The sequence below is a fragment of the Camelus ferus genome, chromosome 10 (assembly GCF_009834535.1).
Source record: "Camelus ferus isolate YT-003-E chromosome 10, BCGSAC_Cfer_1.0, whole genome shotgun sequence".
In the NCBI taxonomy this organism is placed as follows: domain Eukaryota; kingdom Metazoa; phylum Chordata; class Mammalia; order Artiodactyla; family Camelidae; genus Camelus; species Camelus ferus.
Genome location: NC_045705.1, coordinates 49,639,493 through 49,653,617, shown reverse-complemented (window position 1 = coordinate 49,653,617; position 14,125 = coordinate 49,639,493). Strand labels below are relative to the sequence as shown.

At 47.4% G+C, this 14,125-nt stretch overlaps 1 protein-coding gene across 6 annotated transcripts in view; it reads left to right on the top strand.

Moving 5' to 3' along the window:
* ARNTL (aryl hydrocarbon receptor nuclear translocator like) overlaps nucleotides 1–14,125 on the top strand; it is a 97,093-nt gene that overhangs the window by 28,718 nt on the left and 54,250 nt on the right. For 5 of the 6 annotated variants that reach the window (XM_032488985.1, XM_032488989.1, XM_032488988.1 and 2 more), the window contains exon 2: nucleotides 1,714–1,786. The exons of the other annotated variant lie outside the window; for it this stretch is intronic. The gene's annotated coding sequence lies outside the window, so the exon portion shown is untranslated. The remainder of the gene's footprint in view (nucleotides 1–1,713; nucleotides 1,787–14,125) is intronic. 6 annotated transcript variants of the gene reach the window in all.

Genomic DNA, 14,125 nt, shown 5'->3' with positions numbered 1-14,125 from the left:
AGGCGGTGGGATATACTAACCAGGAGTCTGGAGGAGAGGTCCCGGCTTGGAGAGAAATCTGGGCATCCGCAGCATGTAGGTGATATGAGGCTAGGTAAGATCACCCAGGGGATGACTGAAGGTGTACAGAAGAGAGGAGAGAAGGACCGAGCCCTGGGGCACTCTGACAGTGAGAAGCAGGGGGGTGAGGAAGAACCAGCAAAGGGAAGAACAGCCAGAGAGGTGAGTGGAAAACTACGAGTGCTATCCTGGAAGCCAGGTGAAGAGAGCAGTCAAACAGGACAGAATGGTTAGTAGCAAAAGCTGTAAGATGAGGACTGAGACTTGCCCATTGGATCTAACAACGTGGAAGAGAGGCCAAATGCATGCTTTTGGACCCAAGCATAGCCTTTCAGATAAGTCATAGTCCCCGCCTTGAAGAAGAATACAGTTGTGCAAAAAAGGGTCATTTAAGATTGGTTGAAATAAGTCTGAGAAAGATGTGAAGATAGTACCATGGGCATCCAGCAGAAAGGGACAGTACTTTGGCTGTTGTGGAGAGGGTTGAGGTCAGATTCACTCACGTCTTTGTTCGTTCATCCATTCATCCACTCGACAAAGACTTTTTGGGTACCAGGGCCTGGGAAGAAGAGAGAAGGTCGAGTTATCATTTACGGGGTATAAAGTTTCAGTTTTGCAGAAAAGAGTTCTGGGGTTGGATTGTAGTTGCACAACCATATGAACACATATAATACCACTGAGCTGAACACTTAAACATGGCTAAGCTTGTACATTTTATGTGTGTTTTACCACATCCCTCCTCCCCATACATATATACAAAATCAGAGAGAAGGAAAAAAATTCCTTACTGGGCCCCACCATGACCTTGGTCTGGAATATGATGTTTGAAATGGAGGCCATTTCAGTAGAAGGGGATAGCGTGGAGAGAAGGGGATGAAGGAAGGCGTCCAGCTGGAAGGAATGCTGAGAGAAGGGACTGGCCATCAGTCCTTTCTGGATTATAGGGGCCACTGGGGGAGACCACATGAGCTGAGGCTGCAGTCAGGCTGGGCTCGTTGGTACAGGCCTGGCAGTCTGGCTATGGAGCTGGGCTTGCCTTCTTGGGTTCTGGGAGCCTCTGAAGATTTCTGCCCAAGGGAGTGTCATTCCAAAGGTGTGCATTGAGAAGATTAATTCCATTAATCCTTCTTGTTAAACTGTTGCCTGTTAAAAGCAGTAGGATTGAAGCATGCATTTCTGTGATGAAAATTGTGGCCTAGCAGAATTTTAGATACCCAGGCATGTGTTAATGGATTAAGTAGGTTATTTTTCCACCCATTTTACAGATATATTTTGAGAACTGTCTTAATTCCTGTAGTATTCTAGGCAGTAGGGGTAAGGGAAGGGATGAATTTACCAAATCTCTTCTCTGGATAAGCCTACAGTCTGCGGACCCCCATTCCCAAACAAATTATACTATACTGTGCACTGTGTTACCACTGTGTTCCATGGGAGCTGAGAGGAGGAGGTGCCTGGCCCATTTAGGGCACTGGGGAGGCTTCCAGGGAAACACTGTCCAGTGGATTTGAAGGATGAGCAGGATTTTCTAGGCAGAGGAGCAGAGATAAGCATCCTGGGAGGACGGTAAATCAAAACTCATTTGGAGTTGTAAATTTAAAGAAAATGTATAAATACTCTCTTTTAAAGCTAAACTCTTATTTCATTGGCTTTTAGGTGGTGCTGGCTAGAGTGCATGCTTTTGGACCCAAGCTTAACTTTTCAAATGTGGAATGCTAGGCCTTCATTGGTAAGTTTGTCTGATGCCTTCCTACTGAATTCTGCTATCGAGGGATTGGTATTTGGAATGAAGGGCAAGGTGGTTATCATTGGCACTGCTCTGGGGAGTTGACAGAGCCTGGACCTAGAGAAGCCTACCGTACAGGTGGGGGAAGCCAAAGGAGAAGTGGCTCTCACTGTAGGTTTCTGTGGTTGATGCAGGGAGAGAGGCCAGAGGAGGGGCATCCCAGGGTGCAGGGGATGGACCCAGCTGGCCTCCCGGAAGTCCAGGGAGGAGTGCAACAGCTTTTCAGGCTTGAGAAGCTTTTCAGGGTATAAGATGTAGAAAGTGGGCTCAGCAGCAGACCCACAGGAGCAAAACTTAACCCAAAAGGAGTAATGGGCAAGAATTTTGGCAGGATTTGCTGTTGACTATTCTAGACCAGGGTTAGCAAACCTTTTCTTTCTGTAAAGGATCAGACGGTAAATAATTTTGGCTTCATAGGCCGCTCGGTCTCTCCACCACTGTAGCCTGCAAGCAGCCACAGATAATATGTAAATGATGGGTGTGGCTGTGTTCCAGTAAAGCTTTATTTGCAGAAACAGGTGGTGGGCTGGATTTGGCCTGTGGGCTGTGGTTTGCCCACTCCTTTTCTAGACCCTGAATGCTGGGCTGAGGCACTTGGACGTTGTCCTGAAGGCAGTGGGAAGCCATGGAAGTTATTTTGGGCAAAGAAGTGACATGGCAGAAGTAATATGTTAGGGACATTCATCTGATAGCTGGACAAGAGGCACGGGCCCTGCTTAAAGGCAGCAGCAGCAATCCAGGCATGAGGTCACGTGGTTAACAGTGGTTAAAATGGAGCCAAGGACCCATAGGAGAGATATTGTGAAGGGGGAACTGTAGGACTTAACGGTCTTCTTAAACTTTAAGAGCCAAAGAAAAAGAAAATTTAAACTTGAGTGAACGTTCACAATGGTGCCATTGGCAGAAATGTAGGTAGAAGGGGAGTAGATGCATCCAGTTTTAGATACACTGACTTCGAGATGGCAGTGGTTCATCAACAGGAACTGTCCAGTAGACAGTTGGAAATGTGGGGCTGAAGCCTGAACTGAGAAAGGTAGGCCTGGAGACGCAGAGCAGAAGCCATAGGATTAAGTTCTCCCCATGATGAGCAGAGGGCCGAGCCTTGGGGAATGTGTGTAATTCTGGGATGGGAAGCAGAGGGTGGAAGAGAAGCAGAGGCCAAGGAGGAGAGAGTCCCAGGAAGAGAGAGTCCCAGGAAGAGAAGAAGATGGGGCAGCAGAGACCAGGGAGAAGGGACCTGAGGGGAGGCTGCCAAATCGGTGATGAGGTAGTTATGGCCAACCTTGAGGAATGTGATGCCATGAGACGGGAAGGGGGGAGGAGGCCAGGTTGCATGAGGTCAGACATAAATGAGGGATAAAGAATTGGAGACGTTAGTGAAATAGACCACTTATGGAGAGTTTAGGTAGTAAAAGGAGGGAGACACAGAGATTTCAGCATCTGCATGCCAAAATAACCTTTTCTTTAGCTTTGAGGCAAGCAAAGCGTGCTGTGACCGGTTCTCAAGTCCTTCTCCGGAGCCAAGCTGTGTCTGGGAGTCTGTGTGTACCTCAGGCTGGCGATTGTGCTCTTGTGCGTTCTTTGAGGTGTGGTGTTCAGAGCTCTGCCCAAACTTGCACCAACGGAATCCAGCCCATGTTTGGCCTCTTGCCATGAGACAAGATGTGATCTGCTGGGGAACTAGTTGCATTTGCTTGAATTGGAGGAGATGGTAGGGGAGAGTAAGAAATTGAAGTGGAACTCCTTACTGCAGGGTCTGCCCAAGTGTGAGAATTTGAGATCTTTCCTCAAGTCACTTAACTAGATATCAGTGTAAGCTCTGAGTATTTGGAGTGTGTGTTCTTTGGTTTGAATTCTGAGTAGTTTTTGGCTAGGTTTTCATGAATATAACAGTTAGAGACTGAGTCATAAGAGCAACAGGTGGAACTGGTTTGGAGCCCCTGTTTTATGAACTCCTACTGTGTACCAGGCACAGTGCTGAGTGCTCCACAGGTATCGTTGGCTTTCATCTTTGCAACAGCCTACGACAGGCAAGTTAGTGTTCCCTCTTCAGCAATCAGGAAATCAGGTCGCAGAGAGGTTGAGTAGCTTGCCCAAGGTTACAAGGGATTTGAACCTTGATCTATCTGACCCCTGGTTTATGTTGCTTTTTGTTTTCTCCCCACTAAGTCTCAGATTTCTCCTCCTGCTCACGTATAAGGACTAGACACAGAATGAGCTCTTAAGGTTAAATATTCAGAGCCTATGGTGTGTGGTTCCACTTCTTAGGAGTCTCTTAAAAGGGTGGATGAAGTGTAGGATCTCTGGAAGAGACTAAGACCAAACACTTGCTTTAACTGTTCCCCCAGCTAACATTTTCCTTTAGTTGGAGAAGATGACAGTCTTGGGCTTGGAAAGGAAATCTCACTAGAAGGCATGACAGTCAGATTCCAGTCCTGGCTCTACGGCAGTTAAACAATCTGCTTTTTGTTTAAATACTTGTATTTCTCTCTGTCTAACTCCAACTTCAGGCTCCAAGGACAGGGTCCTATTTTGTCTTGTTTCTCCCTGTCCCCCAGCACCCACCCTGGTGTCAGGCATGTAGCATGTGCTCACTAAATATTTGTTGCTTCTTGCGAGCTGGGCCACCTGGGACAGGAGCTCAACCTTTGTGTGCCAGGCACTGCTCTCAGCACCGCAGTTACAGAGGTGACACAGGACAGGTTCTGTCCTCATGAGGCAGACGTGCTAGCCGGGGAGACAGAGTAGATGGATGAGATGTGCAGTCTAAGGTCAGGCAGGTAGGATAAATGCTCTGGAAAAAGTCGTAATAATGCTCTTTGGGGTGACCACAGATACGTCAGCAGAGCTGCCCATACCCCGTGGTGATGCTTTTGCTTGGCCGTGGTTGCTAACACCTAGCTAACTGCTCCCCACAGCAAGAGCTCCCTCCTGGGGCCAGAGGGGCCTCGTGTCTCTGGCGGGGTGAAGTGGTCCCTCTCACACCGCTGCGCTGATTCTCTTTTCTCTGTCTCTAGCTTAATAAGGTTTTGCCTGATCCCTTTCAGGTCAGTCCAAGTATTCTCCCCGGGTGAGCTCATCCATGCTCACCTCTGTCCTGAAGTCACCCAGGTCTGCATGTCCAGCCCAGAGCCCCCTCCCAGCCCTCCCTCCTGGCTGCTGTCCCACACGTGGGCACATCCAACTCAGCCCTTGCCTGGTACCAAATGTGTCCATCTCCCCAGGGTGCCTGCCTTGGGTGGGATGACACCCCTTCAGTTGTTTTGACTGCAGGAGTTGCCCTTGGCTTTGTCCTTTCCCTCAGCTGTCATCTTCCATTGGTTACCTCATCCGGAAGAGACCATCTTCTAGTTTGTCACTCCCTCCATTCTCCTCCCTCCCTACCCCTTCATTTAGGACTTCTCGTTGGGATCGTTTCAGTGGCCTTGTCATTATTCTCCCTGTGTCCACTTTTGTCCTCCCTCATTCCACCCCTGCGTTCCTGGCAGCGTGATGTTTCTGTCTCGCACATCTGTCATGCCTTCTTCTACTTACAACTCCAAGAACCCCTCATTGCTTATAGAATAAAACCTGAGCCCCACGTGCGGGCCTGCAGTCTGTTCAGAGTCTGGCCTTTGGCCACCTTCCCTGATTCACTTTTTCCCTAACCTGTCTTTCTAGCTTCAGCCCAACCTCCCAACGGCCATCACCTCTTGGTGCCTTTGCCAGAGCTGGGCCCTTTCCTGGGAATGACCCACCCCCTGCTCCCCATTTTGGTAACTTAGCTCAGGTTTCTGCTCTTCTGGACACCTTCCTTCCCCTCCCTGCACTTCTCTGTGACCTGGAGATGACCTTCCTGCTGGCTCCCAGAACACTGCATTTGCTCTCTTTCCCAAAGCACTTATCAGCCTGAGTGTTGATTTAATATCTGTTATGCTCAGTAAACTGAGCTCCTTAAGGGTGGGGCATGCATGTGCGTGCACACACACACACACACACACACACAAAATCTCTGGGATCTCGGTGCCAGCAGTGTACCTGGCTCAGGAAGTGTTTGTTGAAAGAGGGAGGATAGCAAAGTCTATTTGTGCAGCCAAACAACAGATTTATAGCGTGATCAGATGTATTTGAAATTGGAGGTTCATTGGCTATTGTGTTGAGTAGGGCCTCCCCTTTGTTGTGGGCCTGGGTCTGTGGCCGCCTTCTGTGTCTCCCAGCGTGTTGTGGCCTTGGGAATGTAACTTCTCTATACTCTTTGCCTCTTACTTTTTTATTTTTAACTCTGGTTGTTGATGGGATAGTAAAGCAATTCAAAATGAAAAATAGTCCATTAAGGAATGCTCAGGAATGAGGTCCACCCAGCTTCCTGGATGAATCCCAAATTTCCTAAATTAGCCAAAATAATGATTCTTGCTAACTGCTGACAGCTTTTTCCTCGCATAGTCCAGCTGAGAGTGCTCTTCTGGCTGGGGGATGAAGATAGCTAGTGGTCCTTTTGGAGGTGCCTGACAGCATCTTTATCTTCATTTGGAGCCTTGTCAAGTCCTCAGTGAATACAAGGAGTAGCAAATAGGAAGAGGCTCTGAGCCCAGGGGTGCCAGGTCCGTGTCTGTGTTCCATGCAGCAGCTGCATCAGTGCACCTAGGCACTGACCTGCACCTTCTCACGTTTTCATGTGGGGCTTTCAGCTTGACACTGTTGCCTCTCCTTCCCTTCCTCGTTCTGCCCCAGACCTGGGACATTGTGCTGAGAACGCAGCTTTTCTTCGTAGTGATCTGGGAAGAAGATTCCTGGAAGAAGCCGTTCTCATCTGAGAGGTATCCTGCTGGCCAGCGTGCTCCAGGGGCCCCTGGGGCTGCGTTCCTTGCCTGGGAAGACTGCTGCTGCTGCCGCTGCTCACCTTTCAGGGACTTCCCAGGAGCCGTTCCCTTGCATGGAGTTCATTTTCCTTCTGTTTTGCCTGGTTTATGCCCATCCACCCTTCGGATAGCAGCTGATTTGTCTCTTCATGGGAAGCCTTCCTTCCCTGACCTCCTCGATAAGAAACCCAGGTCTTCTCATCACCATTAACTTTATCACTTCATGCTGCTTACTGCCTGCTCACCGTGGGGCAGGCCCCGTCACAGTGCTTCGGTGGGTCACCGCCTAGTGTTAAGGCCTCAGTAGGCATTGGCTGAGGTCAGGGTTATTATTACCCCAAAGATCCCTTTCCAAGAGACAAGGCCCAGATCAGCTGGGGGCGTGCGAGCAGGGTTTGCCCCTGGGCACCCACCCAGGGCTGTGCTCCTACCCACTCTGCTGTGCTTCATGGGCCCCTCTACCTGGCATTCAGCAGCCCATCCTCCCTCTCATCCCAGAGGCCGTCTTACATTTACCTGTGTGGTTATAGATGAATGAGTGTTCATTCTCCCACTGGCAGCCCCGTCACCTCCAGGTCGACAGGAGCATGACCTCAACACTGAATTGACAGACAGCCTGCCCGCCCAGACGGCGGCTCACCTGCTGGTTCTCCTGGCCCCTTGCATCACCAGAGTCTGGGCTGTGAATGTGAAAGGGGCTTCCTCGGGCCCCCTACAGTTTAGCCTGCACCCTCTCTTCCGTGTTCATGTCAGAGCCAGCAGTGCTGAGGAAGCGTCTGTGCTGGACTGGCTGCCTTTGTCTTTCCTCCACCTGCAAACCCATCCTCATCCTTGTGTAAGGAGGGGGACCCTTTTCTTCCCTCTGGACACAGCCTGCACCCTTCCTCTGCTCCTCTGGACCTGCACACACTCTAGGGATGGCTCTGACCACCCCGGGCTGTCCTGACCTCTGTGCCTGCCCTCTTCGTCCTTCCAGAGTTGACTGGGATCAGCCCTGGTGTGGCCTCTGTGGCAGGGCAGCCCCCTGTATAGTCAGGACTGAGTGGGCTACAGAGGAGGTAAGAGGACAGAAGTTGTTACCCTAAGAGCAGCTGCTTGTGATTCTGAGAATGAATGTGCATGCCTGTGCTGGTGAGTGTGTATGGGTGTGTGTGTATTTCTTGCTCAGTGTTTTTACATACATGATTTATCCTTGTGCACGCTAGAGACCATGTCTCCCTCTTTCAGGGGCCCAATATGGGGCTTTGAATAGTAGATATTACAGAGCTGTTGGCCAAATAGATCTTTCCTCCTCTCTAGCCAAAGGCGCCTCCCCTCTCCCTGACCCCCACTTTGGTACCTCGGTGACCATTTTGCAGGGTTGCTGTGACTATCAGGGTCCCCTTCCCAGACCTCATTCAGACAGCAGTGATGTGAAAGCGCCATCTAGACCCCAGCAGGCTGGCACGGTACCATGCTACTCTGCTGGCAGCAGGGAAGCCCAGTCCCCCAGGCACACCTCACCAGGCCTCCAGGGCCAGGCTGGCTGAGCTCCAAGTGACTCACACTGGTTTTGAGTGGGAAAAAATAAAAAATAAAAAATGTCTTCTGACCAAGTGGAGAAAGTGGGCATGGGCAGGGTAGGGGAAGCAGGAGGACCTTAGCCACGCCTTGGGTACATTTGCTGGCAACAAACTGAGATCAGCTTACAGTGGACAGACAGATGGCCTCTGGGCCGCTGGCACCCAGCACACTGTTCTCAGCCCTGGAGGCAGACCTGCTTCACAATATCAGCTCTGTTCCTGCTAGTGGTGAAGCTTAAGACAAACCGAGCTCTCCAAGCCACAGTTTTCTCACTTATAAAATGGGTCAGTGATCATAGTAATCATCTCTATGAGGTTCTTGAGAAGGTGAAATGAAACTATGCTTCACACTATACCCAGCATGTAGAAAATGCCAAATATCTGTTATCATTTTAGTGTTGTTTTTAAAGTAGTATTGTCAATAACTGCAAGAAGACTTTGGACAAGATACAAAGTCTAAAAGGCAGGTAAAGGCTGTGAGGAGTGAGATGGTATGTAGGAAAAGCACTTGTGAACTGCCGATTGTGTGCGGATGTTATTAGCACAAATACATCTTATTGTTTGGGCTTTGAGAAAAATGACTGAGCACAATTGTATGGTGTTGAGTCTAGTTCCTTGTTATTTTTGTTTTTTGTTTTGGAGGGAGATTTGTCAGACAGGCCTTTATTGGAATCTTGCCCAGGGCTCTGTGACCACACTGGTGATCCCAGGTGCCAAACACCTGAGTGGCACCTGGCACGCAGGAGCAATTCTGTGCTTGCTGGTGGTATTATCAAATTTTTTTGTGATAGTACATGTGGCCTAGTAAGTTCTTGTAAGTTAATTGACAATAAACTGTGGGCATTTGCTTGGAACAGATTCCCAAGAATTTGCTTAAGAAATTCTATCAGAGTTTTGTGCCTAGAATAGCTGAGTAAATTTAAGCAATTTATTCAGAATTTGACATAGACAACTACTATTGTTTTCTCAAGTATGTTAGAAATATTTTCTTAACATCAAGTGCTTGCCTCTGTTGTGTTTATCTCCATCCCATCCCATTACCCTGCCTCTTCCCATCCTTCCCAAAATAAAATCGAACATAGATTACAACAATCTTAAAAAATATGGATACTTTTAGGCAGAGGTTGAAGATTCTCTACTCACTGGCTGCATCTGGCCTGCAGATGTGTTTCTTTCAGTGCTCACAATGTTTGAAAACTTCTACATTAGTGGCTAACATTTAAAAATTGGTAGGTTTTGTCTAGAGATCTGGATTTCCAGCTCGTCACGAAAATGCGAAGGTCTAGCAGTGTTGGGTCCATCTTCCCTCGTGGCGGCGCTGAAATGTGGCAGTGCCTCTTATGGGGACTCATTTCTCGCTTCCCTGGCCCTGCTCCCCCCGTACCGGTACACGACCTGCAGCTAGTGGAGATTCTAGTCTGTGCTAAACGTAACCAACTCCAGACACTGCGTCAATTCAGAATTCTTTTCACCAGCAACTCTGACCATAGAAAGGAAGATTATTTCACCCACTAAGTGAAGTTGTCATTTTTATGATAACCCCATGCTGTAGTTTTGTTTAGGCTCTTTTGGGTTTAACAGAGTCACCTTCTCTCTTCCCTGTGGGGTTTCCTCATTAACAGTTTTTAAGAAGTCTTCAGCAAGACTTATAAGTCAACGTAAAATGCTGGCTATTGCAGAATATAACTTTTGATTTTCCCTATTTAAGGGAGGTTGAAAACAAATGACCTGCTGTAATTCAGTAGTTTATGATGTTGTAAATTTGAGCAATTAAAGCTACTTAGTGCTTTTTATTAGCCATCTCTTTGAAATAGTTGTAATTTGGCAGAACTCTTATTGAAAGAGGAGAGGAGTTGGAGATTCTCAGTACTGGAGACCATCCCCATCTTGTAGTCTCTTCTCGGGCAAGCCCATGCCCACTCCCGGCCAGTGAGCACTCACAGGACTGGTGGCCACATGCAGGGATGAGAGAGGAGGTGCTGTGTCCCACGGTGTTTACTTTAGGGGAGCAATTTTTAAAATTATTATTATTCTATGAGCTTTTCATTTTTTTTGTTTTTGCCATCATGAAAGTATACACTCATAACAAATTCAGACACTGAAGTGCATTAACTTAACTTCTGTGACCCACGCCTCCCCCCACCCCCCACCTTCCCTCAAGAGAGGCACTTTTGAGACTTTGTTGGGTATAACCTTAGACTTTTCCATTAGTTTGTATCCCCCAGCACCCACCTTCCTTGCCCTTACCCTAACCTACATGCTTTTTTGTTTTATTTGTAGAAATAGAATTTCTCTATGCATATAGTTCTGCAGCTTTTATTTTTTTAGCCAACTGTCAATTAGTAATGCCTTTCTTTTCAAGTCAATATGTACAGATAAATGTACCTTATTATGTTTAACAATTGTACTCCGTGGTATGGGTGCATTTTAAATACATTTAATCATCCCTGGATTGGTAGACAGCCAGGTTGTTGCTGATATTTGCCAGTGCAACCACTGCTGCTGGGGAAATTGTTACACCCACCTGTGAACTTTGGTATGAGATTTTCTGTGGTATAGACACCTGGAAGTGGGAGTTGGGGCTTAAATAGTTTGCTTTGAAAATTTGAATCAATATTGCCTAATTGTCTTCCAAAGAGGCTGTACCAATTCATGCACCTCCCAAGAGTATCCAATTATGGCTTTAATAATCTAGCTTTTGCTTAACCATGCATGAGTAAAGTAAACTTTAAAAACTCACAAAGATGCCATCAAAATGACACATTTGTCTTAGAAAAGCATTCGAAATATATGTCTGCAGGTTTAATTAAAAGATTTTCATACTATGATTTTGGTGATGGTTCTTGTCCTGCAAGGTGACAAAAATGTTCCCAAACTGTTGTAACCAATTTAATTATTAAATACTTACTTGAGGATTTCAGTTGTGCCAGGCAGCCTTTGGAAGAATAACAGCCAAATCACAGCTTCCTTTTCCATGACTCTACCAGGGTCGCCTTGTCTTTCCTACCAAGGGCTGAGCCCTGTACAAAGGTCAGGTTAGCATTTAAACAGGCTATACCAGGGAGTGCCAGGCCTTGGGGAGGGGGAGACGGCAGGTGATGTGGTGAGGAACCCATGGATTCCCAGCACCCCTCCTTATATATGACAGGCTCTTTTTTTCTTCTTTTCTTCCTTTACATTGACAGGTTCTTCCCGCATGTATTGGCTTATAGCGTCCCTACGACCTCCCTGTGAAGCAGGCCCTCCCTTGTTCCCCCATTTATATATGGAAACACTTGGGCCCAAAGGTCTGATCTAGTGAGTGTCACACAGCCAGGAAGGGTCAGTGCACTGGATGCAGATCTTCTGACTCCAAATATGGTGGAATCAGATCCCTGTGAGGTCAAGAAGTAGCTCTTTGCCTACAGGACACCATGGAAGTTTCCTTTACTGAGCTGGGAGGTGGAGAAAGGAAAGGGAAAGTGACATGCCCAGACTTCCTGTGGTCACTTCTGTCCACAGCTTTCTCCCAGCAGTGCTTACATTTATGGTCATGTCCTCAAATGTTTCCTTAGCCCTTGGGAAGGATCTATGAATTCTTGACCAGGGGCCTGAAGTGATCACACATGGTTGAGAACTGCGGATCCAGACTATACTTCCTTCTCCTTAAAGAGAACAGGTCTCTGGAGATGGTCAGCTTCTCACCTGCTAACTGCATGTGAAATTTTGAATTCCATCTTCTGCAGAGAACTCCTCTCTGCCTCTTTGACCTGGTGTCAGGCTTTTGCTAACAGGTTCTCCTGTACTGGCCAAAGCTCCTTAGCGCCAACCCTACTTCTGAGCCTGCAGGTAGATTTGATGCCCAGACCACTTATCCTTCCAAGATTCCCTCAGCTTTATTAGATCCGTGCAGGGTAATCTGGTCTAGTGAAAACAGGGATCTGGAGTCAGATAGACCCAGTTCAAATCCATCACTTTTACCACTAGCACTGCGCGCTTTTGGCTGTTGACCTCACCTCTCTGAGCCTCAGTATTCTCTTTTATAAAAATGGGGATAATGATTCTCTCATAGGGGCATTTTGAGAGATACATGAATTAAGATTTGAAAGGTGCCTTTCAGATGTTCAGCGTAGAATAGACACTTTATAAATGTGAGTCCTCTCTCATTTTCCTGCCATAGAAAGAAGGTTCTCCCCTGGGGATGCTCCAAACTAGTGGCTGCTGGCTGGGGATCCTGGAGCCAGGGCAAGGCCACCACATGGGCCTAAAGATGAATCATAAACAGTGTGTACTCCTAGGAGCTCACTATTTGGTAGGGGACAAGCAAATACAGAGCAGACACAGTGTAATTTGTGCAATAAAAAGAATCAGTTAATGGAGGAAAGATTAAATAACCTTTAGGTGGAATGGGGTGGCAGAAGGCTTCAAACAGGTAGGGTATTGAGGGATGAATAGGAGTTCAATGGAGATGATAAGGCTATACATACTTAATAGGCAATTCTATCCATTAGTAATAAAGTTACATTATTTTGTATATATGTGTATGTGAGCTTCTGTTGACTTAACAATGCAGCTATATATTCAAATCCATCTTCTCTCTCTTTTCCCTTTTGTTCCTTTTCCCTCTCATTCTGTCTCTCCTTCCTGCCATAGCTTAAGATACTCAGCTACTCACAGTTTCTTAAAGAATTTCTTTATGCTTTAGTAGATCTTCAGAGGATGATGCTATTTCACTCTGCTAAGTTTTACAAAAGCTTTGGCATTTTTTTTTCTGTTCCTTTTTTCTACAGCATGAATAAGTTCTTTTGCCTTCTCAGCAGTGAACGAACTACCAGCCATTCAACATTTAGTTCTTTTTTTTTTTTTTTTTGACTATTAGTTCTTTATTACAGATGGGGAGACTGAGGCTTAGAGAGTTAAATATACTGACTATTACACAAGCGTGGAGAGCCACAGTTCTGCTCTCAGGTTCTTTTCCCATCATCCTCTGCTGCCCAGCTCAGGGTCTTGCCCTGATTTTGCTGGTTTTGTAACCTGCTCAGTGCAATGAAGGCTCTCCTCACGTAGCTTCCTCCCTATTACAGGGCTCCCAGAATCATTCAGTAGCAGTAATTGATGAAAACCACAATTTCACTTTTGTCTCGCTTTTATTTCTAGGGTAGCAGATAGGTTCGACTGTTAGAATCTTTTTTTTTGCTCCGTCTCTGCCCTTTAAGGAATAAATGACAGGGTGCAGGCGCAGCGCTCTAAGGGTTAGGTTTGCCAGTCAGAGACTGAGGTTCCAGCTTCGTCCTGCTGGTGACTCCCCAGTACCAGTGGGCAAACCACATCCCCCCAACCAGGAGCTGCATTTCCTCCCTGCGATCTGATCCGGGGCCCAGGTGCTCCCTAACCATCCTGCCCACTGCTGTTGGAGCTCCTGTGATGGAGCGAGGCTGTGGAGTGTGCTGGAAGGGACACAGGCCTTGGTTTCAGGAAGACCTGAGTGTGAATCATGGCTCCTGTACCTGCCAGCTCTGTGGCCCTGGGCACATCCTCCAACCTCTCTGACCCTCGTTGTCCGTGTGGGTAAAGGAAGGTGAGTAGGACCTGTTTCCAGGCTCACTGTCTGGATGATGGGAGTGCCTGTGAACAATGTCGGTTTCCTTCTCTCTGTCTCTGTGCTTTGGCTGGGGACTTGCTGCTGTTTCTGTGGCAGAAACCCAAAATACCTTCCCTCGGTGCAGTGTTCATTACACTTGCAATGCCCTGATACTTGCCTCTCGGATTTCTGGAAGCCCTCCTCAAAGCTTGGGTACAGCTCACTGAGCTTTGCTGGTGCTTCCTTGATGGCTTCTGCCTTCTTGCCCTGTCTCTTCTTGCAGACAGCAGCTGCGGCATGAGTCAGTTGCTTGTTATAGTTT